At 39.0% G+C, this 25813-nt stretch overlaps 1 protein-coding gene across 5 annotated transcripts in view; it reads right to left on the bottom strand.

Moving 5' to 3' along the window:
• The window catches only part of Enox1 (ecto-NOX disulfide-thiol exchanger 1), a 542803-nt gene that overhangs the window by 423163 nt on the left and 93827 nt on the right, over positions 1–25813 (bottom strand). The window contains exon 3 of one of the 5 annotated variants that reach the window (XM_046454324.2): positions 20603–20668. The exons of the other annotated variants lie outside the window; for them this stretch is intronic. The gene's annotated coding sequence lies outside the window, so the exon portion shown is untranslated. The remainder of the gene's footprint in view (positions 1–20602; positions 20669–25813) is intronic. 5 annotated transcript variants of the gene reach the window in all.

The following is a 25813-nucleotide window of genomic DNA, read 5'->3' as shown; positions in this document are numbered from 1 at the left end:
ATGGTTCTGTTTCCTGGCCTGGGCAATAAAGACAAGGTCTTCCTCCAGGGCAAAGGTTGGACAGGTTTGCCATCAGCCTGTTATAGGATTAGTAATTTCCTAACTCTGTGCTCCTCAGCTGTGACACAACCCACCATATGTGAAGCATCCACTTGAGCCCACACTGCACTGCCCTTCCCTGCCACCACACAGAGCTTGGGACATGGAAAATGATGAGCACATGACGCTAAGCTGCCTGCTGTGCCAGAATCGATAACATCCTTTGTATTTGACCCAAGAGCCCTGTGTCTTCTGCCTGAATGTATAAAACTATCAGGCTAACTTGTTGGCTTCCAGGTAGAGTAAAATCTCAGACCCCTCCCTAATCTTGCCACTTATCTATGACTGATTAAATATATTCTGATGCTCACTAAGTTCAAGGTCAACTGTTCATTCCTCCCTCTGAAACCTAAAACTTAAAGGTGCCACTTGTGCTCAAAATACCATCTGGTGCAAGAAATGGAATTGCCTAGCTACCCCTCAGCTACTGAAATAAGGGGAGCAGAGAAAACCCAATCCACAGTTGGGTTATTAGAGCCCTCATCTGTACACCAAAGACAAGCTATCCTTCTGGAGTCCTGATTGATTACATGTTTTCACAGGCTGACCTGTAAATCCCCACCATCAATCAGCCTCTCTCACAGAGGCTATGGGAAGACGACTTCCTGTCTCAATCAGGCTCTGTGGCTTATCCCAGGGTGACACAAGCCAGACAGTTTCTTGGGGCATGGAGGCGATAGCACTTGCTTCCCTTCCTCACCTGTCATACAGGCAAATGGACAGTAATAACTAACAGAGCTTCTCAATATTCATTTGGACTTTCTCTTGCCCTGCGTATGTAGACAAACAGCATGTGGATACTCTCTTCACAGGCTTAATGAACTGAAATGGCTTGATGCAGCTCCCAATCCTGTTAACCAGAAAGGGGTTTTCCTCTACTACACAAAACCTAGAACCCCAACAGATGGGTCAGCAAATTGCACATTACCTTGTGTTTCCCCCAACAACCCCTTAGGGAATGCCTGTGGGCTGTGTGGTTCTGCAGGCTCCGGAGCTCAGAAAGCATTTTTTACATCCCTGAGCTCCAGTGACAAATGCCTGAAGTACAGTGGAATCTACTCTCTGTTCTGGGGGGTCCCTGAGGCAGAAACCATGAGGTTCTAATAACCTCGTGCACTTTTATACACAGAAATTGAAGCTCTGCTCTTCAGTATCCCTCTAGCCCTCAAAGGCTACTTTGGCTATTTTCTCTTTGGCCCCATAAGAGGCAGGGGAGTACAATGATTAGGGAGCAGGGCCAAGAGCCAGAATGCCTGGGATTATGGATCCTGGTTCAGTCATTCATTAGTTGTGTGATCTTAGGCAATTCAATTACCTACTTGTATACTGTTTCATTATCTGTTGAGATTAACAGTAGTACTTCTGATTACAGGATTATTTTAAATATTGCAAGATTCAAAAAATTACTCCAAATAAGCCTACACTCAATAAATATTGTCTCTCACCACAATCACTACTACCACAACTGCTTTTAGTCCTCTTTGGACACACTGATCCCATTCTGTTTAGCAATCTGGTCCCCTGTAATCTAGGCCTGGTCTGCCATTACTAACAAAATGACCAAGGGGATTGTCACAAGCATAACCAATATTTCTTGTTGAATGAATAAATAACTTGGGAAGACTCTTTCACAATATTTATTCTGGAAGAGAAATGAGGCTTTGACTTGACCACTGCTATACCTCTTTTATGAGTACATTCATTTAAAAGGCAGAATAATAACCTTCCCTCCACACACAAGAATCCTTCCCCTGATACTTTACTTGGTGAAAAGAATTTTTCCGACATGATTAAGTTTAAGGACCTTGAGATTCAAGATTATCCTGGATTATCCAAATAAGCTCAATCTAATCACATCAGTACTTAAAAGCACGGCACTTTTTCCAGCTGTAAAGAACTCAGCATTGCTGGCTTTGAAGATGGAAAGGACAGCAGACCAAGGAATGTGTGAGGCCTTCAGGAATTGGAGGGAAGAAGAGAATGGATTTCTCCTCCAGTCTGAGTGAAGGAATGCAGCCCTGTAGACACCTTGGTTTCAGCTCCATGTTGAACTTTTGACCTCCAGACTTCTAAGATAATAAATCTGTATTGCATAAACCTCTAAATTTGTGGTAATTTGTCACTGCAACAATAGAAAGCCAATATCGTTCTTTTGGATTCTTCCACTAGTGAAAGACTACAACCTAGGACTGTGGGATTAAGCAACCAGAAAGCACATGTTTGCTCACTAATTTATTCATTCATCGATTCACTCTGTGGATTTACTGCGCACCTGCCACAGGCTGGGCACCATGTGTGTGCCACAGAAAGCAACAATGAGCCAGAGTCACTGTTGGCTTCAGTACCCATGGAGCTCAGGATCCAGAACTGCAAGAAAAGGACACTAATCAAACTTGTAAATAAAGTAAAACTGCAAACAGAGGTACAAACTGTGAAGACAATCAAACGAGACAATAAGGTAAAAAACACAGGGGGAAGAGCTGAGGGGACAGAATCCCTAGATTGGGCAGATAAAAAGCTCTCTAAGAAATGACATTTGAGCCGAGATCTAACAGGTACAAGGAGCCAGACAGGCAAAGCTCCAAGTGAGCTCATAAGCCACTAAACCAGGGCCAACCTGGCCTTCTTAAGGATACTACAAGAGATGAAACACCCATTTTGAAAAATTGACACGACTTCTCGCTCCAAGGAAAAATGCACTGTGTGAATTGCTATTCTCATTTTCCTGTCCTCACTCTTCACAAGCATGACTTTTAAGGCTTTATTTTTTAACATATTTTATGAAGAGTGTAAAGGTGGCATTATCCCAGAGTCCCTGGATATCATTCTCAGCGAGCACACTCAGTGTTCTCCTTATCTGAATATGGATGTGGTTAGATTCCCCGAGACAGCCAGATGCTGTTACTGTGATGGATTTCCCTGTGGCTGCTGCAGCACTTATCAGTGACACTGGCTCCAGGACCAAATCCACTGCTCAGGGCAGACCCAGACAGCGCTAGAGCCTGTGTGGACCACCACTGGCTCCACTGCACATTAATTATGACAAAAATATCAAAGTGTGAAGGCAGCAAGTAAGTATAAAATTTCCTCTCCTGTCTTATGCAGCAAATGATAGTCTTTGATAACCAAACCATTAAACACGCAAAACACGCCATTCAATTCATGTATTGCATAGTGTCTTGGCCTAATGTCTATAGTAAAGTAGTAAAAACAGTTCTGACTTTGATTAAGGTGTCACAGTGTCAAAATTTTTTTTCTCACAATTTCTCCTTTCATAGGTTTTTTAAGCAAGACTGGAACCTCGAAGTAACCTGTCTCTACCCAGCATACCCAGACATACACACATATATCAAAAAAAAACAAAAAACAGAATGCAAATTACCTCTTACATCTTGTCAGTTTGTTCTGTGTGGGAAAGGAACTAAGCTGAGATACACCAAGTTGTTCCAGTTCTGGAGCCATCCTGCCCATTCCTTTTGTTGTTTCATGTGTAAACGTAATCAACTTACAAATACACTTCAACAATAGCAAGTGGAAAGGCTTCTGTGTTGAAGGTGCACGGTTAACACTTTGAGCAGTGAGAATGCACTGCCTCTGGAGTTTTAGAGCCAGAATATCTGGATTTGATTTCCAACTCCACCATATAATAACTATAGGACCTTGAAGAAGACACTTCCCTGACCCAGGAGCAATCTTTTTTTCTCTATAAATTGAGGTCAACAGTAACAATCATTATGCCTGCCTCAAAGGGTTTTCACAATTGCAAAATGAGAAAGACTCTGAACTACCCAAGTGTAAACTCAAAGTTCCCTACCTCCCCACTCATGCTGCTTCAGACACAGTTGTGTTTAGGCAACAGACTCTGGAATTCTCTCAGCTCTATCCACGGCTGGCAGTTTCAAACCCAGGCCTTCCTCCCTATTCTCCTAGGGCTTCCTCTACCTCACTGACCTAGTTCCCTCTGCCATCCACGAGTCACCATCGACACCACCGACAGCAATCAATAGGCAAATAATTTCATCTGGGACACCAGCCTCACAGCTCAGTCATCAAGGAAGCCAATTCCACTCTCGGGCCTTGCTCTTTCAAGACAAAGACAGCCCCCATTCAGTATCAGTAACTAGTTCTTTGCGGGAGTCGGCAAACTTCACATGTAAAGAGTCAGTTGATACTTTAATTCTGCAGACCACATATGTCTTTCTAGTACATATTTATTTGCTATTTTTATACAACATTTAAAAAATGTTTTAAAAAAAGAAAAAAAAAAAAAAAAACAACCTTCTAGCCTTGGGCCTTACATAAACAGAACACAAGCTGGACTTTCTCAAGGGCCTTAAACTTCCCACCCTGCTTTCTCCCTTGACCCTCATTTATGAGAAAGCATATTTGGTTTGTTGTGAACTGAAGTCTGCTATTGGTAGAGTCCCTGAAAGGAAGCACTTAAATCAGGGGAGGTACCTGGACCCACCACTCCCTTGGAAATCCAGACCCTGTGGCTCAGTCAGGGCTCTCTGGAAGATTTCTTCACTTGTGGCCTTCTCTTGAAGAGCTGACACTTCCCTTTGATCCAGCCTCTTCTGGGAATTACAAGCCATGGGAGAGATCAGTAGGTGTCTGAACTCTGAAAGGGAGTCACACTCAAGTTCTCACACTTGGGGATCCTGGGCTCTATGCAAATTGTGTGGCTTCCAGGGCCCTAACATTCTATGGCAGTTAGAAGGCTGCTCTGCCCATAGTACATGGGCCCTCTTGGTTGGAGTCACCTATGATACCATCAAGCCATAAAAATGCATCTCTGAGTCAGAACATTTTATACATTTATTAACTACTCAATTATTATCAAAAAGGAAGAAGGGAAAGAGGGAAATGGAAAGGGAGGAATGAAGAAGGTGAGTAAAAAAGAGGGGAGAGGGATGAGGGAGATGAGTAGGTCAGCAGGAGGGAGAGCAAAAACCACTGATGAAAATTTTGCCTGGATGGGATGTCATTATTACCACAAAACTAAATTATCTTCACCTGGTATTTACATCAAGTTCATCAAAAATGGTGATTTAATTTAAAAGTAATATTCAGTACCATTTTTAGTGTCTAATGGAGAAGAATTAGATTTGGTTTACCTTTTGATATTTTACCATCTTAATAGAAGAGTTCACTTTGATTTTTTGTTGATTTTCATATATATCCTATATGTATACCAAGGACTATAGGTTACCAGCTGCAAATTAGTAATTGATGCCTCCTTAGCCCAAAACTGAATTAGAAAACTGTGACCCTGGAGCTCTGAATCTTAGCACCACTGGGCTTTCTCTAATGGCTTTGTTGGGGGGGGGGGGGGATGAGTGAGGAATAAAAGTTACTTCTTAACCCTGGTAGACCCAGGTGTCTCCAAAGACTCTTGTTGGGACTTGTGCCCTTGACCAGGCTGCAAAAGTACACATGGAGGCCCTGACCTACGTTTTGAGTCAGTGTCCACAGGGCAGCTGAAATTAGCCCATTTTTTTCAGCCACTCGTACTACATCCCCATATGGCCAATGTTCATGGTGACAGGGCAATGATGGTAGTGACATTTGCCAGCAGCTGAACTTTGCAGCTGGGAGCCTCTGCTCATCACCACTTAGAAAGGGCTGTTTTGAGAAAAGGATGAGGTAACTCAGAAACAGAAAGTAAAGTGGTCCTCGGGGTTCACAAGGTGGAAGAGAACGACAGTCATGAAAGATGCCCAGCTCAGAGAGAATGGTTAAGAAATGACTCTAAACAGTGTGCAGAAGCAGACTGCCAAAGCAGAGGATGAACATCTGCACCCTGGAAAGAACAGTGTACTCAAAATCTATGCCAAAAGATGAATTAACTTTTGCCTGACCAGGAAAAGTTGAGTGGCCTTGCTTTGAAGTGACGGAAGTGTCAAGCAGGTAAGAAGCCAGGAGCCAATGGTGAGGTTTTGATGGTCCAGCAGGGAAAGAGAAGAACACGGTGCTGAGCTAAAGATGTCCGGGGAAGAGAAACCTGAAGCTGCCTGGGAGAGGCATGGCAGAACTGAGAAACAGATTAGAAGTGGGAGAGGAAAAGGTCATGGCAGAACCAAGGATGACTGACACTCCCCATCTAAGGAAGGACGGATGTCTATGTTTTAGTTGTCAGGACGACACGCCTAAAGGCAGCTTTAGAGGCTTCAGAAGTCCTCTATGGGATGTTCTTGCTTTCCATGATGCTGTAAACAGATCTTCAACTCAGAAGCATAATATTCTACTCTGTTACTCAAAGTGTGTTTACCACTGAAGTGACTCACCCCTGATTGTACCAGAATACTGCAGGTTGCAATCATCCTTCAGAAACACATATTTTTCAGCATTGTTAATAGAAACAAACTTCTGCAGCACCTAATCCAAACCCATTCATAAGGAAGATAAATGAAAGCATTCTAACCTTCACCATTATGCACAACTTTTTTTAAACACAAGAAAATGAGACGGCAGAGGTCTACCTTTCTGATAGAGAATGCACTACATATTTTTCGCTGGGAACTAAAGATACTACAAATAAATTTGAAAACATATATTTCTTCAAAGTATTAATTTTTAAAGCGGCCAAAATTGCTAACAACCAGGGAAAGTACCGATTTATAAATTATGTTCTCAGCACATAGTATACATTGTGAATTTGCATGCATATTAAATGCAAATAACCAGAAGAGCATAACATTAAGCCTTCAAATTTATATGAGCAAAAGACAGTAAATTCTAACATTAAATTTCTTCCCAGAAAATATTAACTCCCCACATCCCATGTGACTGTCATATAGTCAGCTGAGCAGGCTCACTGCAGAACTTGAGAAGTCAATAATCCAGCTCCACCAAAATCTGCATAACTCTTGCCCACCCCACTCACCAAGCAAAGCAGACAAGGCTATGTGGTGCCAGGGGGGGCAAAGGTAAGGTGCTAACATTGCCCAGATTTTTAGACAAATTATTTTATTTAATAATTTCAAAGAAAAATAAAAGCACCACTAAAACTGCCACCACTACATTCCACTACATCGTTCACAGGATCTTTGTTGTTAAGATCACAACACTGAGGAAATCCTATCAAATAAAGCTGACTCTGATCTTTTGCTATGTAAGTAAGATATTTGTGACTACAAAACTTTGTGTCACATGGGCTAGGCTGTGAGCTGAATTGTTGCCTGGGTCTGACAAGAGGTCAGACATTACCGTAAAGTATTTTGTTTTTAGATGTCTCTAACATCTATAATCAGTTCACTTTAGATAAAGGAGATGACCCTTGATAATGTGGATGGGTCTTGTCTAAGCAACTCAAAGTCTTAAGAACAAAAATTGTGTTTCTGGGGAAAGAAGAAATTCTGCCTCAAGACTGTAACATAGAAATTCTGCCAGAAGATTTAAGGGTACAATATCAACTCAAATTCCCAGACTGCTGGCCAGCCCATGAGTTTGAGACTTGATGGATTCCACATTTGTATGAGTCAATTGCCTACAATCATCATTAACCAATACATATACATGCTCATGATATACAGGTAGATTCCATTTCTTTGGTGAATACTTACTGATAAACATATTCAAAAGAATTTCTAGTTTAGAATTTTTTAAAATACACAGTATCATAATCCCTTCTGATAGATGGGTGAGAGCTGGTTGATTTTGACTGCAATGTAAAAATTAATATATTCTTTCAATAACTGCTCTACTTTTTATTGAAAATTTCCTTCCTAACACTCACTTTAAAAATTTCACAGTCAACTCTAAGAAGAATAAAGATGAACTGTGTTTGTTCAACAAGAGAAGTTCATGAAAACCTTTCTGGTGATTCCAAACTTCTCAGACATGCCAGTTTGGGGGCTCACCCTGCTATATTTAAATTGTGAATTTTCTGTGGATGCTATTCTTGATGGATGGAACTGTGCCACAAATCATTCTATCTACTTTAATGAAGCAAATATCCTATTTCAAGTTTAGATCAAACAATTTCAAACTTGAAATTCCAACCATTCTCTGTCTTCTTGTCCCTGGCCTTTCCATAGAGCATCCTATAATATTTTCTTCCAAGCCTCTGCTCCTCCCCTTCCTCAGTTGTGATGGATGCTCATCCACACATTGGGATCCCATTCCTGTGTGTTCACAGATGCTTTCAGACCTCCGCTTCCTTCCCTGACCTCTCTTACCACACTCCTTTATTTATATTTGTCAGGAGGATTTTCTGGGAGTAGGTGAAGCAACAGGGAAGGTAGTAACATATGCAGGAAAGATTTATTAATGTAGCAAATTTCTATCTTTTGCAAACTGTTCCATTGCCTCTGGTCTAAAACTTGTGAGCTGTAAAGAGAACTGACCTATTGCAGAAAGTATTTGAATATTTGCTGGATAATCTACTGGACACACTGCTTTTGTTTCAGGGGTGTGTGTGTGTGTGTGTGTGTGTATGTATGTTTATTTATTCATTCATTCATTCATTCATTTATTATTGATTCATTGATTGACTGGTAGAGATTGCTCCAAGGCAGCAATCCAGGCTTGACTTAAGTTATCTATAACTTCTATCTTCTGTCTTCTCTATCAGTCCTGTCACCAAGTCAAACCCTTCTCCCTCCCTCTTTGGCAATCCTTCTTATCATGTGCCAGCCATCTTCCTACTCTCTGAGCTATTTTACAGTCCAAAGTAAGAATCATCTCCCCTAAATGTCATTTTGATCATGTTGCCAAATGTTCCAACTGTTTCTCCTTAAATTAAATTTCTATCCCAGATCTAAAATCCAACAGTTAACCCCCTTGACTCTCCTTCCAACTGCTGCCCCCTACTCCCTTGTTCTCCCCAGCTTGCAGAGGTTGGTAAGCCCTCAGCTGCCATTAATTCTAGGAGGGCATATTCCTGCTCTCCTTTGAATCCCCACTAAGAAAAGATATCTCTTATGATTAAAAAATGACATATATTCATTTTTCACTGGAAAAGTTCAAGGGCTGACGGGTTTCCTTGTCCCACCCTGGAAATAACTAGCTTATCACATTTTTCTACCATTTTTAATTCACATCCAGAAAGTCCTGGAGAAAATAATAGTAACTACCTGAATAATTACTATCTTGACTTCATGTGAAAGCACCCCTATTTTTACCTTTTCTCCTAATGATGTCTCAAATAAGAAATCGCTCAAAAACTTGAATTTCTTCTTGTCAAATTTTCTTAGAATATAAACCTATCTAAGCAAGTATTATTATGCATGCATATCATAATACATTTCCCATTATGAGTTATACACGTGTTACATATAGTTATGGATATATTTTTAGAAAATACTTTTTAAAATATTTAATAGCCATTAAATGAGTAAAATAATATTCAGATTCTTATGGAACAGTGAGAAGCCATTCTAGCACTTTTTGCAGATATTTGCAATTGTAATCAGTAATGTGGGTAGAAAGAATAATATAGTTTTTTCAATCATCACTTGTAAAAATGTAAATTTTTTAAAAATTAAGACTTTATAAAGTTCACCTGCATTAATCTTGTGCTAATGCAAGCTGGAACTGTTTCCTAGGACTTTGAGTAGTTTAACATCATCAAGACATGTCATAAGCTTCATCCAAATTATTCAGTGCATACCATATATTATTCTGAACCTCTCAGAAGATGCAACAGAGTGAGGTGATGTAAGTGTCTGAAGAACAAAGGGAAATGTAAAGCACAGAGACCTCAGGCTAAAAGTATAAAGCCCCTGTAAAGGTTTTAAGGACATATTAGAAGCCTGAAAACATGAGAGCAAATCAGCAGGCCCATTAGCTGAGCAGTGAATTAAAGTTCCATGATTCCAATTCCAGACTTGAATACAGACAGCGCCAAACCTGCAGGTTCTCGGTCCCTACCATGGAGGGGCAGGGTTCTCCACTGTGGATTCTCAAGTGCCTTTCTTCTTTTCAAGCTAATTTGGTGAAAGAGTGGCTCTAAGTTTCCAAACTCTTCTTTTAAAATATCATTAGTGACTTCCCTAGGAGCATGTTAAAGAGACAGCAGGAAAATAATCAAGTGAAGTTTCAAAACACAAGTGCTACTTTTCACTGATCTCAACTTCTTTATCTCTTTATTTTAAAATAAAGTTTGCTATCTTTAGATTTTCTATTCTTATCTTTATCTTAATTCTTGAGGTATAAGATGCCATGTAGATAATCCACAAAGTGACTAGTCTCTATACTTAAGAAGTAGACCATATTCCACAATTATATATATATATATATATATATATATATATATATATATATATATATATATATATTCACATCTTATCTCATGAAAACAGTTGAAAGGCAAACTGTCTGGAAGACTTAATAAAACCTGAGAGATGTTTTTTAAAAATTAGTTTGTATTTAAATGAACATTAATAATGCAGTCTCAATTGTTAAATAGTACTAGGCACAAAGGAAACTGCCTTCAATTTTTAAGCAATTATTTTGAAATTTGCTTCCTCATCTGCAAATTGGTGTTTCCCAACTGATAGGTCTGCTATTACACCAATGTGCTAAAACTTGGTTTCAAACATGCAATGAGATACTAATGGCCTCAGCTTGGAGAACCAAGTGGGGTCTGGAGTAGCTGGTGTCTGGGTAGTTCCTACTTGTCTATTGGCCGCCCCAAGGCCAGTAGGCATGATTCTCAAAGCTCTGCTGAGAGGCACAGAAACCAGGGAAACTAACTCAACAGGTTTCTACAGAGAACGCCACTGCACTGTGGAGAAGCAGCCCATGCAGCTGCTGCAGGAGTTCTAGCTCTGGGTGTATAAGATGCATCTGGTTGAAGATAAGGGTCTGGAAAGTTGGGGGGAAAGGGCAGCCTTCCAAATCCTGGCTTTATCAGTATCATACACTTCTTTCCATTTGTGAGAAATAGAAAATCCAGTGGTACATTTTCAGAATATAGCCTTAATTGGATCCAATTGTAGCATCTGAATTACAGTCCTTCACTTCGCTCACCCCAATTTTAAAATTAGCCAATCATGGAGACTGTAACCCAAAACTCCTCCAGGCAGGGTGAAAGGCAGAGCTGCATTAGGGATATTAACAGGCAGACTGCCCACCCAGGCATGCTTGCTAGCCACATTCTGGTAGCATGCCCCTCTGGCAGTAGTAAAAGTTTGCCTTGCCCATCCACTTATGAGCACAGATTTGACTTCTTGCAGCACCTCAGTTTTTTCTATCACATTTGAGTTTAATGTGCTTCTACTTGTAATCATTTCACAAGAAAAAATTTAATTGGATTTGAAACCTATTGGAATTATCAGAGTAGATTTTTCTAGCAAAGAAAAAGGCTAAAACTAGTTTTTATTTTTGTACCAGGGATTGAACCCAGGGGTGCTTAACCACTGAAGCACATCCCCATCCCTTTTTATATTTTATTAAGAAACAGGGTTTCACTAAGTTGCTTAAGGCCTCACTAAGTTGTTGAGGCTGGCTTTGGACTTGTGATCCTCTGGCCCCAGCCTCCCAAGCTGCTGAGATGACTGGCATGTACCACCATCCCTGGCTAAATCTACAAAATTCCAAGTTGTAGAACTTTGGATTTTCTGAAATGGCTTAAATTTTTGTTGGTTTAATGACTATTTCTACAGTACCTTAATGATACCATGTTAGTCAGGTTTGTGTTACTATAATAAAATACCTGAGATAATAAACACAAAGAAAGGATGGCTTTATTTTGGTTCACGGTTTCAGAGATTTCAGTCCATAATCACTTGGCCCTGTCACTTTAAGCCTATGGCAGCACAGTGGAGCAAGTAGCAAAGGAGGCCTAATCACCACATGGTGGCCAGGAAACAAAGAAAAACAGAAGAAGGGTCTAGGGTCCCAATATCGCCTTCAAGAGCACATACCTGCCAATGACCTAACCTCCTCCAACTAGGTCCCACCACCTCCAGTAGCACCATAGATCGGGAACCAAGCCTTCAATATATGGCCTTTGGGGGGCATTTAAGATCCAAACCATATAGCATTGACCAAGAAGAAGCTGAAGAGAAAAATCACTGAAATTTTGATCAAGAATGTGTTTAGCCACTTCAGGTATATAAACAATATTTTAAAAGCTGTATTCATAAAAGCAAGTTCAGTTTTCGAATTTAAAAATATTTTATTTGGAAGTTTTATATCTATTGAATACTCCCCAAATAGGTATTTTCAGCTTCCTGTGTTATTTAGTATCATAGTCTCTGTGTGTAAGAGACAAATATGAGATGCAATGATATAAATAGCATGTTGACATTACTACTTCTTGGTTTTCCAATGTTAAGTATATTGACCTTCCAATGAGGAGGATGAGGGTTAGGTTCTCCTTCATACTCAGATATGTGACCCATGTTCCCATATTCATAGAATTTTGCCATAATTCTGGTTGTAAAACACTAAATACAAGAGCTTTGGAAAAACTACTGATGCTGAATCCTATAGCACTCTGACTACATTCCCTTTTCTGAATGACCTGTGAACCTCTCCCGAGTTACTTACTGTTAAATTAAGTTTAGGTTAGTTTCCCATGTACTTATCATTTTATCCCCAAAGCCTCTTCAAGATTTGAAAATCTTCTCTTGCAATACATACATACATACATACACACACACACACACACACACACACACACACACTTTCACACACAAACTTTTACCTCCATTTTGGGGAATCTTTTCACCTCTCATGTTGGGTCTGTCTCTGGGGTCCTGGGTCTCTTTTTATTAATTTACCCTGTCATTTATTGAAGCACATCCTAGAGTTGTACAGTTTTGTGATGATATGTTGTTCTTTTCTGATTGGGAAACTCCTGTATTTAGCAGTGGGAAGTTTTGTTGCACTGCTCCTTTGATGGTTTTCTGTCCTGCATTTTCCATATTTTCTCCATCTGGTGACCATTGCTATTTTGGATGTTGGAGTTCATGAACAAATCCTTTAAGTTTCATGCATTTTTCATATTATTTGCTATTCTTTCTCCTTTTATTCCACTTTCTTGGATATTTCCTTAACTTTACCTTGTAATTATTACACACTCTGTTGTGTTCCACAATTGTAATATCTTCCCTTAATTCTCCAGAGATACTAATGATTTCTTTCTGAAAGATTTCTTCTTCCTATAAGGTTTCTGTTTGCACCCTTTAATTTCTGCCTCTTGTGATAGAAGATTTCCTGAAATGTTTGATGATCACTGGTTGTCTACTGATATTTAAGAGTTGGGGACCAGAAAGTCAACACGAAGGTCGGGGGTGTTTATATGGGATTCATTTTAGGATTGTTTTGGCTAGGCCTTTCCTTTGAGAAACACTGATGTCAGCCTCCTTGAGTTTTGTTTCAGGTTGATTCCCAGGAAAGTCTCCTGCAGCCTCCTACAGGTGAGATTTCAACCTAGCTGCTAAGGAACAGGAAGAAGGTACTATGGTATTTAGAGTTTGGTAAATCAACATAATCCACCATATTTCAAGACTTTTTGCTTTCCCTTGATATCTTGCAAGCAGAAATTGGAGAGCAGATCTGAACTTTTAATGAATAGTTCTGCTCTTAACCCTATCTTCACCTTCACTTCCAGAGGTTCTTGTTTCTGAGTTTTTGCTGAGTTCATCAGTTCAAACTGGACTACTCCTTCCTTTCTCCTTTACCAGATTTAAATAAACTCTACTTTCTCAGGCTTCTAAATAAGGTACCACCCATCCATCTGCATCCTAGCTTCTAAAAGTCTATAGTGTAGATATGTTTTATTGTTCTTAAAGGTGTGTGCCTTTAAAAAACAAAAACTAATGGGTCATTTCAATGGCATTTTAGAAGGGTCAGGAACACAAGAATTCATCTTTAACCTGAAACCTGTTGATTATTCTTCATCCTTTTGCACTAGGAATTTTGCTTTTGGCATTAAGCCAAGCCTTCAAGAGGAAGTGGGGAAAATAGTAACTTGAGAATTTAGATCAATCTGGTTTTAATATCTGCCTGTTATAACACATAGTACAACTCATTGCCTAGCAGTGTGCATTTCCCACACTGAACATTGTGGGAAATAAAAGCATGCCCTTATTTCAATATAGACTTTTAAAATTCTTAAAACGTGAACTAGTAAAGAAGTTTTTGTGCTGATAATTAACCTAAAAGAGGGTATTCAGAGAGAGAAAACCACCAGACAAGGGAGTAGAATGGTCAGAGGAAACTCAGTGGAGGAAAAACCCTCAGGTTTGAAAATAAGTATTACAGATACTTCTTTGCAAAGGTTGTGTAATGTGTAGCAGATGCAGTGATCAACTGGGGATAAGATTTCTTTCATGCACACTTGGGCTCTTGGTGTAAGATAATCAAAGCTCATCTGCTTTAAGTATCTTTATCTTGCTTCTCACACTAAGTGGATCATTAAGATCCAGAAATCATTGTTTACTTGAGCTCACTACAATCATATGAAAAGAGATATAGTAAAATGCATTTTGTAGTGATGCTCAAGTTTTAAAGTTATATACTTAACAGAGATCAAAAACAGCCTAATTATTGAAATAACTGTAGGTAAAAACAACTTTGGTACTGTGCACCTGAGATTCTCTAGGCCCTAATACTATTTATACCACTGAAGTAACTGTCTTTATAACACAGCTTTTGATTTTTTAAAAAAAATCACTATATCACTATTTTCTGAAGCTAAATTGATTTAATTGGACAGATAAAGATATGAAAAGAAGGATTCCAAGAAAAACACTGTATATGTTCAAAAGTAGAATGATACCATGAAGAGACAGACCTGTTTTCCCCTTAGGATCTGGGTGAGGACTGGGGAAAATTTGGTGTGACAGGTAGCAGAAGCCTAAACACAGAAACTCTTCAAAGCAATACAGTAGGGAATGAACTCCAAATACACTGAACCCATAACTTGGTAGACAAAAGGAAAACACTGAAGTTTTCTGAATAGGGAGTTTTGTCATCAATATGCTATTTCAAAAATTAAAACTGCCAGTGGTTGCATAGGGCAGAAAGTCCGATTACAAAAATCAATAAAATAAAACAACAGGGAAAAAAAACCGGTTAAAACACTAAATAATCCAGGATCCAAGGTCACACAAAGTTGGCCTGGCCTGGCTGGCAGTAGAAATGTGAGAGAACTCACTTCAGAGAGAATCAATGAAATTGAGCAACGCACATTTACAGTACTGTAGATATGGGCAGTCAGGTAAAAAGAACAGGATGAATTAGTACTAACAAAAGGATGTACACTGATGTCATTTTAAAACTAAATCCCTGATATCCTTTGGTCTTCAGTGGGAAGACCAAATAGAATACAAGAAATACTGAGTATATATGTTGAGCTAGGCATAAAGTCTTGTCTCACCATTTGTTTCATTATAAGTCAAATGCGAAAAATTCCAGTTAATTAATTTCACAGACTGATTGATGCTCTTCCTTAAGAACAACAGATTGATTTCTTTATAGACAGCAATACTAATTCTTCCATCATGTTCTTCTCTTTCAGTGCACACAGTCCAATCGACTTAGAGTCAACTCAACACAAAAGCAGAAGGAAAGCATTAAGAGAACAAGGTCCATTAGGCCCAATATTGCCTCAATTACTTTAATTCCATTATTCCTGCTCATATTACTTCTTTAATCAATATCTCTTTCCAGTTACTCATGTTTACCCTTTTCAAAACCACAAGTAATAGGATTATGGTCTTTTGAGTTCAGTGGCAACAGAGTTTCATAAATATATTTCTGAATTCATGATTGTCTCCAGATCTATAACTGAGAAGTCTGAAATTGAATCACATTTTCCAGAGATCATTTTGTATAATGATGCAGAGCATCTTAATGCAATATAGGTGCTTTTACCTACTGGGTCATTTATCATCACTGTCAAAGTCAATCACATGTGGCTCAATGGCTTTCTAACCGTCTTCTTCCCATACCTAAGCCTGAGGATATTTACAGATTTTCAATTAAAATGGACCTATTTTTTTGTACTTATGTCTGTCTTTTGTTTAATAAAATCTTTCTACTTTCACTGACAATTTTTCTACCCCACAAGTTTCATCTGTATGTTACATTATCCACTGCCTCTTCCATATGACAATTAATCAATCCCTCAGTTCCACCTCTATAATAGCATTACAAATTGCAGGAACCCTGTTTCCCAGCATTCTTTTAACAAATGCCAATGCAGTATCAATTACACATGAGAAGCTGCACTTTCAGCATAGACAGGCTACAAAAAAGACATGCAGCCCTTCCCTTCAATGTGTGCGTCTCTGAGAGTGTTATAAAAATAACATGATATAAAGAAGTATGTGAAAATAGTGAGTCCATTGAGTTCTCCGGGAATTCAGAAGGAGCACAGAAGTTTTCATAAAAAATATGAATTTCAGGAAGGTCTTGAAGAACCAAAGCATTTTGAAAATGGAAATAGAAAAGTAGCAAATTGTGAGAAGCAAAACAAACTAATCTAGGAGCATAGATTATTTAATGGCATAAATAAAAGGTGAAAAAGGCCCGATTTTCCTTTGGAAGTAGTGAGACCAGGGTAAGGGTCATAAAGGAAGAGTCTGGCAGAAGATATGCACTTCTTTAACTCAGCCTTCTTGCAGGATGAACTAAAAACAATTGTTGTTTGTAGGCCTGAGACAGGAAGGCTTGGTAATGTACAAAAGGACCTTCAAAACCTGATTTCCATATTCCGAAAGAGCCTTACCTATCCCTACCTCCCTCTTCCATTGTATGATCCAGCAATATCCTGAACAACAAAAACACACCCTCCTCCCTCAGACCTCCCTGCCAATCCACCCCATTTTCCATTTGGAATGATCTCTCTCTACCTTGCTGATCCACCTAGCAATCTCTTTCCTGCTTTTTCCAATCTCCACTCGAATTAAGTCTTCACTTATAAAGCATTTCCTAACTCCCTCAAGCCAATTCAGTTGCTCTGCTTTTTATATGGAAGTTATATACGGTATATGGATAGCTCCATCACAGCGATGATGTCTGCATGACTATCTCCTATCTAAATTACAATACACTTGACATCTTCCTCAGAGCAATTTTTGGCACAGGACAGAAGGGCAATATGTGGGTAAATGAATAAATAAAGAAATGACTGAATGAACTAATAAACTAAAAGAAAAGGTGCAAAGTCTGGAGAAAGGATAGTCACAGATACAAAGGAAAAGGAAAGTAGATATATGAAACTAAATGTAGAAGCAGCAAAATATGGGGGAGAATGCCAGGCTTCTGAGCTCCCTAGCAGGAACCCAATGCTCCTCTTCATCATTTTATATTATCAGCTCAGGATCACTCAACATAAACTCATGCATTTTAAATGAAACCAAGAAGGAATCATCAGAGAGACACAGAGGAAGAACCCAGAGAAAGCAAACACTAAGATTTATATTTTAACTTATTCATTGCAAAAATTTCCTAAGGAAATTTGATAGGATCTTGATTCAAAGTAGAATTTGTTGAATTTAAATACTTTCCATAATGTCACAAAATCACTTAAAGAGATTTTTAAAACCTACCACATTAATTCTTAACTAGATGGGTATAAAAATGATTTCCCACTTTTTGAAATCAGAGTTTGACAATCCATTATGATCAGTTCCATGAAAGTCTTAGAGCTGACTTCTCAGAAATCTAAGATTAACAAAGCTGAAGAAATGTAAAATGGTAGTAGAAAAAAAGACTGGGCATCAACAGTAAGCTAAGCTTTCAATGATCAGGGTTCTTAAAGTGTAATTCCTGGGTAATTTCCTTTTTAATAACAGGAAAGTACTAGGTACACACAAAATAAATTAGTTATTAAAGTATGATTTATCACTTATTTATCACTGAGTCGTGCACACTGTGGAGTACTTTGCTAGCTATTTCAATTAGCAGGAGCTCACGGGGCTCCACCTACAGACAACGAAGAACAATCCCACCATCACTCTGACTTGATCACTGTGTGACCAAAACAATTTTATTATTTTAATTTTAATGAAGCCCTGCAGACATCCTCACAAACCAACCAAGGAGAATGCACATGGAAAGTTATAGAAGGCCTCTAATCGACAGTAGTAAGCCCTTGAAGAAAATGGAAAAGAAAATTAAACAGTGAAGGCACCAAGATGAAGTTATACATCCTTACACGGCATTTGGTGGAACCGCGCCTACATGCATCATACACGCCATAAACACTTGCTACTTGATTTACCAATTTTCTTAGGACTAATGTGGTTGTAGAAAATGCTGAAATAAATCTTTATTTTCATTTTCATATTTTACTGCCTGTCATCATCTAATAAATTCAATGTTGTCAGAGCCAATGTTATCCCTTGGCCGTGGGACAGCCTAAAGCCCCACACCAGGAGCACAGATGCCCCTGTGGGTCTGGGGCAGCCTATAAGTAAATGTTTCCAACCTGCCTGCAGCACAGGCTTGAAGAAGGCCAATACCTAGACTGTGGCCTGTCAACTCACAACTCTACACAGCACTAGTCCAGGGGCTTAGAAGAATTCAGAGCTCCTAAACTGACCACTTATTCCCAGGAGGAAATCTGCCCCTGGCTTTTGCCTCTTTTTATCAGGACCCTTCCTCTTCCTTTTGTGGAAGTAACCACAGACAGGGACAGAATGTACTAACCCAACTGGACACAAAGTTTTCCCCAATAAACATCCCTAAAGAATAGATCATTTAAGTACTTCCTTGAGATCAGTATCTTAATATTTCATCAACACCCAAATCTGAACACTCAGTAGATAACTTCTAATAATTTTGAGCTGAAGAAGCATAGAAACAGGAGAAGATGCTCCAAGGGCATATCTGTTACAGGACAGCCCTTACAGACTGAAGGTAGGGAATAGAACATTAAATTTAATAAGTGCAAAGTGATGCAGCTGGAAAGGAAGAATAGACCCACTCAGTGTGATTTAAATGGCCCTGAATTAGCTGGAAATATATCTTGATGTACTGATAAAGGACTCATGTAAATTGGCAGTTCAGCCTGTGATGCCAGCAGAGAAGGCAGGACTGCTCCTACAGAGGGCTTGGGGAGGTTCGTTGTTGTAGTTGTGTGTGTGGTCGGTTTTTGTTTTCTTAAGCCCACTTTCTATTACTAATAAAGGAAAAGTCTTATCCCTATTATAATGTTGCTTAATTTGGACATTCCCAAAACTAAGAGTTCACTGAGGAGAGTTAGAGTCAGCATGCTGCCTACCCACTCTGGTAACTGTACTTTGCTTGTTCAAACTAGTGACCATGGCTGTTGTGTTCTTAGTCATTCAACACACATTCAACAAATAATAAGCAGCACGCACTATGCTAGATTTTAAGGGTGTACCAAGAGTAAATACATTCCCTTCCCTTAGACAGTATTCCAGTTGAGCTGTGTGCCTCAAAAGATGCTGAAGTCCTAACCTTCAATACATGTGAATGTAATTTTATTTGGAAATAGGACAATAATAAAGATGATGGAGTTAAGATAGGTCATTACAGTAGGCCTTGACCCAACATGAATGGGTACTCTTATAAAGAGGGAAAATTTGGACATAGAGATAGACACATAGAGAGGGAAGGCAATGTAAAAACATATGCCATCTATAAGCCAAGGAATTCCTGAGGCAACCAGAAGGTGGCCTGGAACAGCATCCTCCTCACAAACCCTGAGAAGCAAACCCACCAACACCCTGATTTTGGACTTCAGCCTCCAGAACTGTGAGACAACACATTTCTATTACTTAAGCCAATCAGTCTGTAGTACTTTGTTAAGGTAGTTTTAAGAAACTAATATTGACTGGCTCAGAAAATAAATAAAACCAATAACAAAATTGGCAAGGGCAAGAGAACTCCCAGTGTAGGTCTATCTACACTATTTTGGCTCAATTAATGGAGCCAGATTCGGACCCTAGACCACTGATCAACACCATCTACAATAGTTCTATAAAGGTGATCAGAGAAAAAAAAAGATGGTTTCTTTCCTAAGGAGCAGACTGACTCAATGGAGACAGTTTAATCCTCTAAAAACATGATTAGAAAGCCCTAAAAGTTAATGGAAATTAATCATGGTGACCTATTTGGGCAAATCAAAGTTGTGAGACAGGCATTTATTTTAAAAGAATATGCAAAGGAAATTTAGAAGGATGACTTCAGATAAGGAGACAGAGATAACACTTTAATTAGAAGCCTTCAATATTCACATATTTACATAAATTTGAAAAAAAAGATTTCTGATAAGGGAATAAGATGAACAATAGTAACTGTTCTACATTAACTCTGTAGAAGTTGCCAACAGATCTCCTGTGACTGGTTGTGTTTCTTTACTGGTTGCTTGCAGAGGCCCTGTTGTAGGTACTTTGTAGATGCTCCCTAAATGCATGTTAGTTCATGATGTTTGACCATGGGCTCTCTGAAGCACAGGCATAACTTGAGTAAGGGAATTATGTCAGTAGTATAATTAAGCCAAATCAGTTTTCATACAGTGACAACCTGCCATTAGTCCTGCTTGTCATTTGTGCCACGCGCACAATCCCTTTACCTGAGCATGGTGAACAATTTCTTCTCCATATGTTATAAATATGATAGCATGCTGGCTGCAAAGGACCTGTAAAACAAAGGCCATCTTGTTAGAAGAAACTTCAAACATCAATTTCAAAGAGCTGATTGAACATATGTAAGCAGATGCAAGGTTCACTTGCAGAATTTGAGCTGAACATTGCCCTTTCCATTTCTAGCCATTCCAACTGAATGCCCTTGCAGAAGGTCTCTGCATGGTGCTAACCTGGTAACAATCAATAAATATGAAGGTCTCATCATAAACACAGCCTTTGAACAGTCAATCTTCCATAGAATATTTCTGCATTAAAAGTAATCCTTGTTGCTAAGGTAGTTACACTGGAGCTAGTGCTGGGTAGCCTTCCCATCTAAGAAAGCTTAAAGAAATAAATCTGTAAGTTAATCAGGGCAGTATAATTCACAGTGTCATTCAAGTCATTCAAAAGCAATTTGGGGGCTTACCAAGATCAGATATACTATTTTTAAGTGTGGGAAATTCTTGGAAATTTCCAAACTGAAATGAGTTAGCTATTTATATTTTTGTTCAGAAAAATCTTTTGTTCTGGAAACTATAAAACACACCTGGATATTTTCAAATTAGAATACATCCCAATTTAATTTTCTGGGAACTATTTCAAAGCCTTGTTTCTCAGAGCATGGTCGATGGACAGTATCATCTCTAAGGAGACCTATGCACCAAAATCTGCATTTTAACAAGATTCTTTAGATGGTTTCTAGTGCAGTAAAGTCTGAGAAGCCTGGTTTGAAAGTGCATCAAGCCTGTGGTTGCCAGGATCACAAGTAACAGATTGCTCCAAACTTCAAGACTATCCTCTTGTATTCAGAAGCTATTAGCATCACAATCCTTTCATTATAGCTGTGTGAATCTGGGATAAATATCTACTAAAGTCTCTGGAAGCCCCTTACTACTGGACAACTCCCTTTTCCTTTCTATAACATGTAGACCAATTGTAAATGAATATCTGAAAGTATAGCCAATTCTAGAAGAATTTATTTTATAGTCAAAAGACCAGCATTATGGATACTGATGACAGATATCATTCATTCCACAAATAGGATCTCAATAATAACAAATACTGTGCAAAGACCCCAAAGTAGACAAACACAAATTGTGACATGGCTATTAGCTCTAACAAGAAGGGGCTGCACAGGAAACCAGGAATAAGGATGGGCACTGGTGTCCACTTAGAAAGCACCTGACCCAGACCTGGCATACTGGGAAGGCTTTCTGAGCTCAGTCTTAAAAAAGGATAAGGAAAGATAAGATCTTTCAAGAAGCAGTCCACTTACAGGTACAGTGAGTGTGGCACTGGGTTAGTTAGGGCAAATAAGCAGTCCAGCAAAAAAGGAGTCAACTATCTTGCTTCAAAAAAAAAAAAATAGCAGGTTGTGATTTCATAGAATTTTTTTTTCAGCTGCTCTGGATATTTGTATGCATGAGCTTACGTAGCAACCCTTAAGAAAGGTTTTTTTTTTTTTTTTCTTCCACTTTCCTTTTAACTTGCCTACCTGTAGACAGGGAGGAATGGAAAATATCAAACATAAGAAGCACTGCCTGGGAAGTCAGCTGCACACGCCAAGGGGGCAGGGATAACAGAACTGTGCCTCCACACTGGCTATGTGATCACGCAGAGTGTCAATGAGCAATACAGGGACCATAAAGAGAATTGCATTAAAGTTAATACAAAAGTCAGGAAAATGTCTTCGGCAAGAGACACTGGCTATTTGGCAGATGCACTGCTGGGAGCAATTGAAGGCTCTCAGTGTGACCAAAGTGGGCGCGCCCCTTTCTGTGGCTCTCTCTTTCTCTTGCATTTAAATAGTTTTTATCCTGTCTCCTTCCCCCTCATTTATCCTTGTGATTTCTTTGACTCATTTTCCTTCTCCCTTATGGCCTCCAGTGCCCTCTGTTCTCCAACCAGCGCTCTCCTTCCCTCCTTTGTCGTACTCTACCCTTGTGTGCAGGAGACAGGGAGAGGAGGAAGGACCACCAAACATCTTCCTGCCCTTCCATCTTTACCCTTTTCTTCACTACATTTGTATTGCCACATTTGTATTGCCCTCCTTGATGCCCTTCCCTCTCCCAGAGCAGAATCTCTGTTATTAGCATAGAGTCAGTGCTCCCAAGCACAGAGTTTGGAAACCACAGAATATTGCTGGACTCCTCTACAGCTCCTGTGTAATACTGGAATTCTCAGATTCTTCTACCTATGTCAGGTCATTTAGCAGAATGCTTTCAAAAAATGCAGTAACTTGCCTGTTTGGACACCAATACCATGGTGTTTTTGTTATTATATCTCTGTAGTATAGTTGAAGACCAATGGAATAGAATAGAAGATACAGAGACAACCCCACATAAATACAATCATCTCATACTAGACAAAGGCACCACAGATATACATTGGAGAAAAGATAGCATCTTCAACAAATGGTGCTGGTAAAACTGGAAAATCCATATGTTGCAGAATAAAACTAAACCCCTATTTCTCACCCTGCACAAAACTCAACTCACAGTGGATCAAAGACATAAAAATTAGATCAGAAATCTTGAAACTGCTAGAAGAAAATAAAGGCCTCACATTCCAACATTTCAGCTCAGGAATGAACATCCTTAGCAAAACTCCTAAAGCACAAGAAGTAAAATTTAAAAATCAATAAACAAAATGGCATCAAATTTAAAAGCTTCTTCACAGCAAAGGAAACAATCAAGAGCATGAAGAGAGAGTCTATAGAATGGGAGAAAATCATTGGTTGCTCCTTAGGAGAGAAACCACACTTCAGATAAGGCATTAATTTCCAGGATATACAAAAAACTCAAAAAGCTTAACACAAAATAAATAAATAAATGGGCAAAGAAATTAAGCAGACACTTCTCAAAAGAAATATAATATGAACAGTCAACAAGTATAAGAAAAAATGTTCAACATCCCTAGCAATTATAGAAATGCAAATTAAAACTACACTGAAATTTCATCTTATTCCAGTCAGAATGGATATTACCAACAGAAGTAAAAAGTAATTATCTTGCCGAGGATATGGGGGAAAAGGTTCACTCATACATTGTTGGTGGGTCTACAAACGGTGCAACTACTCTAAAAAGCGGTATGGAGATTTCTCAAAAAACGAGGAATGGAACCACCACTTGACCCAGCTATCCCACCCCTGGGTATATATCCAAAGGATTTAAAATCAGCATACTACAATGATGCAGCCACATCAATGTTTATAGAAGCACAATTCACAATATCTAAGCTATGGAGCCAACCTAGGTGTGCCCTTCAACAGATGAATAGATAAAGAAAATGTGGCATATATACATAATGAAATATCACTCAGACATAAAGAATGACTTTATGACATTTGCCAGTAAATGGATGAATTTGGAAACTATCATGCTAAGAGATATAAGCCAGTCCCAAAAAATTCAAAGGTCACATGTTTTCTCTGATATGTGGAAGCTAACTCACAATAAGGTGGGGGTGGGGGGACGGCTGAAATTCAGTGGAGTAGACAAAGGGGAATGTAGGGAAGGGACAAGGAATGTGATAAGGAAAGACAGTGGAATGAATCTGACATAACTTTCCTATGTACATACATGAGTACACCATAGTGAATCTCACCATACAGAAGATCCACAAAAAATTAATATAAAAAATACTATGGGTAAATGGCAGAAAGATCAATATAGGGAAGAGAGTAGCGGGTGGAGAAAGGGAAGGGAAGTAGAGATACTGGGATCTGAGTTAGAACAAGAAATATTTGATACTTTTATAATTATGTCAAAATGCTTTCTACTGTCATGTATAACTCAAAAGAACCAATTAAAAATAATGCAGTAACCTAACATTTTCTTAGCATTTTTAAAAACATAGAACTCTAGAATATTCAGTTGCCATGCTGAAAAGGAATAAAGATGTAAAATACACTAGGCAAAGAGTTTCATTCTCTCTTTTGTTTTCCCTAAATGCCCCTAAGTGCATTCCCTCTTTCCCTCCAACCTGCCATGAAACCAATCCTTTGTTAGTCTTATTCTTCTTTGTGCAGATCCCCAAACCCTCTCAGAATGGCTGAAACATGCTGCATTACCAGCATAAGCCAGATGAATGATGAAGGCAGGAATTATCAGAGAGCTTCTTGACAAAGACACAATGTGGCACACAAAAGGCCTCATTCAATGTGCCATCAGGAAGCCTTATAAGTTACAGCTTAATAAATATATGAAGATTATTGCAACATATAAAGTATCTGGTACCATTCACTTCCCACATCAAATATGCTTAGGTAAGACTTTACAGAGCAGGCTGTGACCTGGCAACACAGATTCTTCAAATTCCAGAAAAGCAATTTGGTTTTCTTCAGGTATCCCATGCTTTTATATTCAACCTGTGAGCTATCAGTAAAACTTTGTAGGTAAATCTGGTTTGCCACCTTTTTATCACGTCCCCTAGATATAATACATGCTCCCTGGCATACAGCATATGTTCCCCAAATATCTGGTGAATAAATGAGTTACGTAAACAATCAACCAACCAACCAATGTTAAGTCTAACACAACAGAAGTCCTAGCTGGAGGAAAATATTATCACACACTGAGGGACTTTGAAAACTTCCCCTAGGTTTCTGACACTGTCGTCTAATCATAAGGTCAACATAGAATCTCAGAGGTAACTTGTCTCCAAGCACTAGAATGTGAAGAGGGGATGCTTTGGCCAGGGATACTACACAGTCAGATGTGATAACTAACATTATAACAGCAAATGGGGAAATAGAAAAAAAAAAATCAGTAAAGCGGACAAGAGTTCTCAAAAAAAACCACAATGCCCTAGACAAATTAGTCAATCTTTCTGTTTGTTCCCAAGGTTGCTTGTACCTACCCCATTATCACAGAATGTCTTGTCCTACAATTATGCTCTTTCAGAGGCTTCTGAGTCATACTGGGAAGTAAAGACCTCATCCTGAAACACCGAGATTTCCTGGGCAAGCAAGAAAAAGCCTCCAGAATGGACTCACTCTACGGGCCAGGAACAGGGTTGGAATTCTACCTTGGATAAAGGAAAGAGGAGCCGTGACTAGTTAAGCTGTGTCCGAAAAACAACCAAGGAAGCCCCACCTCTATGGATCCACCTCTAAATTCAGGGACCAGGTCAACAGTTTCTCAAAACAGGGATTGCAA

This window comes from Marmota monax, unplaced genomic scaffold (genome assembly GCF_021218885.2).
Source record: "Marmota monax isolate L192 unplaced genomic scaffold, Marmota_monax_Labrador192_F-V1.1 WCK01_AAM20220418_F8-fsc00011, whole genome shotgun sequence".
Lineage (NCBI taxonomy): Eukaryota > Metazoa > Chordata > Mammalia > Rodentia > Sciuridae > Marmota > Marmota monax.
This window is presented reverse-complemented; position numbering and strand designations above follow the sequence as displayed.